The 3013-nt window shown below is 32.4% G+C and overlaps 1 pseudogene; it reads left to right on the plus strand.

Moving 5' to 3' along the window:
- Positions 1 to 327: 327 nt before the first annotated feature.
- Positions 328 to 1728, plus strand: LOC120120724 (annotated as a pseudogene).
- The last annotated feature ends 1285 nt before the right edge of the window (positions 1729 to 3013 follow it).

Consider the following 3013-nt stretch of genomic DNA (forward strand, 5'->3'; position numbering starts at 1 on the left):
ACTCAAATCGATGTCCAATCTGCCTTGCGCCCTTGGTTGAGGAGTCCTATCTCGATGCATGTTTCCGTAGGTTTCTGTCTGTCTCTCTCTCTCTCTCTCTCTCTATCTCCGTTAGTATCATTCTGGATCATTTTCGTCAAGTCCTCATTTAGATTTTTGTGTGTGTGCATATTTATTAGTGCTGAATCGATAAATTTGTGGTTTTGGTTCAGTTGGGATACTCTAGTGCTCTTGATATAGGAGATAGAAGATCTTTATTTAGAAATTTTCCTAGTATTAATCTTTGGTCTGGTGCGATTTAAAAAATAATTTTTTTTGTAAAAGTAGTAAATTATGGTGACATAAATTTGTAAAAGTACAAAGTTAAAGTTCAGGATTGGGTATGGTGGCAGAAATTTTGATTCAACCTTCTCAATCTTATGCGTCAGATAAATTTTGTTACAGCTGTATTGTACGTTGGAGTAGGGTGGTTGCTGGCAAGAGATCTGACCAATCAGCCTCTGTAAAATGTCCTCTATGCATGTTTTGTTTTCGTTAAAAGCATTATTCTTGTTCAAGCCACAGACTCATTATGATGAATGTTGGAGGACAAGGGGTCGATTGTTTTCTTGGTTCAAACAGGATATTCATGTAAATTTTGGTCTCATGGTGCTATGGTTTGACAAATGCAGAGAGAGAAGTTTTCAATAATCAGTGGATTTGATGGAGCCTGTTTTCAACGACATTTTGTAGGTCAAGATTTTGGGAACAGGTGTTTCATTTCATTTATTGGTGGTTTAAGTTTTACATTTCATATAGTTAGATGTCTTATTTTTGGCCCACCTTTTATTGCGAGTTGCAGATTCACCTTCTCAAAATCACACAAGTATAGATTACAATGCTATTACAGTGAACCAGGTTTGTTACTATTTGTCATTCTTATTTTGTTCTGTTATGTTTGATTTTCCCCGTGACAGTGAGTTTTACTTTTGAGAGTTTCTCAATAAAATTATGCTTCAATTAGGCATCTTAAATGACATATTTGATGTATTGCGGTTCTGGAAATCTCGAAAGTATCTTCAATCAAATATGCAGCTTCAGAATTGGTTGAAAAGGGAACTTCAGGCCTTAATGCAGGTCTTTCTGATTGCCATATGCCTTTCCGTGCTTGTTTGGAAATTCCAAAACAGTTATATTCTTTGTTTATATTGACGTGCTGCATGAGCAATAACTAATCAAAGGGACTGAATTTGTAGGAGGAAGATGTTGACATTGTCTTGAATCACATACATGGTGTGATTGAATCATTCTGGAGAAGGTAGTAACCAGTGCTTCATACTGATTCAGTTGATTGACTGTTTCATAACCTGGGTTGGTTTACATTTTCCAGAATTGAGGAGACACGTGCATTAAAGAAAAATGCTGAAGCTAGGCAAGACGACTTCAGGATTGCTGTTTCTGATGCAGCAAAAGCCATTTCTACTTGCAAGAACCGATCGGTTTGTGACTGAGCTCGAGTTATTTCTTGCTTCAGGCTTGAACATTGAAGCCTATGATGCAGTGTACATGCAGCGCTTGGGTTGGAACACTTCAGGTTCAAGTTCAAGTTCTATTAGTTCAGGAGGAATCACAGGCAGTAACCCTCTACAAGAAGTAGTTCCATACTAGTATATCTTTGATGTGGATTCTGATAAGGATGAATGAAATTTTCCATTTGCAACGTATTCTGATCAAATTATATCCACAACTTTTAACTTCTGTCTTAATTCTTGTTTAGGATGATGCTCCTAGAACAGTTTTGCGCAAGGAGCTTATTATAAACGCTGAACAAAGTTAAACTCCAACTGAAAATAGAGTTTAATTAAAAGAAAACTGTTATACTGAAGCTTGAAAACATGAGCTTTAATACACCTGTCAGTTAGACCCAATTGGTGGAATTTGGCGGTTACTATCACATGCGTATCATGCAGATTGATTACATATTCGTGGGTTGTTGCATGGTAGAGTAAAACTCGACTCAATTAAAAAATTATTTTTTTAATTTCGAGTTATTCGAGTCAATTCAAATTATCAATTCGATTTTCGAGTTCGACTCAAGTTAAAATTTTGAAATTTCGAGTTACTTGAAAAATTAAAAATATGACTAAGTATTTTGATAATTTTTTGTTTTAGTCCCTGATTTCATTATTTTTTTTCCAATTTATCCTTCATTTTAAGTTCTTTTTGAACCACATGCTCCTAAACTTTCTTAGAATACATATTTACTTTCAATTCCTCTTTTTGATAATAAATTTTCTATTTTTCAATTTAGTCCGTCAATTTTTTCATAATTTCCTTATTTCTTCAATTCATCCTTTATTTTAAGTCTTTTTTTTTTACCAAATTTGAACCACATGCTCATATACCACAATAGAATGCCTATGTAACTTCAATTCTTACTTTTTTACTAAAAATGTACTCTCTTTTTATATTTAGTCCCTTAACTTTGCATTTTACTCAATTTATTCTTTTAACCACAATTGTTTGCAAATTCTTTGTTCCCATCAATTCCTTGACTCTTAAGCCATCATAGAATACTTTTGTACTTTCAATTCCACTTTCTGATAATAAATTTCTAGTTTTTAATTTAGTCCGTCAATTTTTTATGATTTCCTTATTTCTTCAATTCATCCTTTATTTTAAGTCCATTGTTTACCAAATTTGAACCACATGCTCATTTATCGCAACAGAATGCCTATGAAACTTCAATTCTTATTTTTTTACTAAAAATGTACTCTCTTTGTTATTTAGTCCCTTAACTTTGCATTTTACTTAATTTGGTCTTTTGACTGCAATTGATTGCAAATTCTTTCTTCCCGTCAATTCCTTGAGTCCTTCATACTCTCATCAATATTTTACTCTCAAAATACTTTCTTTAAAATATAATATTATGAATATATTTTATAATTTTAGATTGTATTTGATATATTAAATAACATTATAATGTGAAAATAATATATATATATATATATATATATATATCTTATATGGTTAA

The sequence above is a fragment of the Hibiscus syriacus genome, unplaced genomic scaffold, assembly GCF_006381635.1.
Source record: "Hibiscus syriacus cultivar Baekdansim isolate YM2019G1 unplaced genomic scaffold, ASM638163v2 tig00110346_pilon, whole genome shotgun sequence".
Classification (NCBI taxonomy): Eukaryota; Viridiplantae; Streptophyta; class Magnoliopsida; order Malvales; family Malvaceae; genus Hibiscus; species Hibiscus syriacus.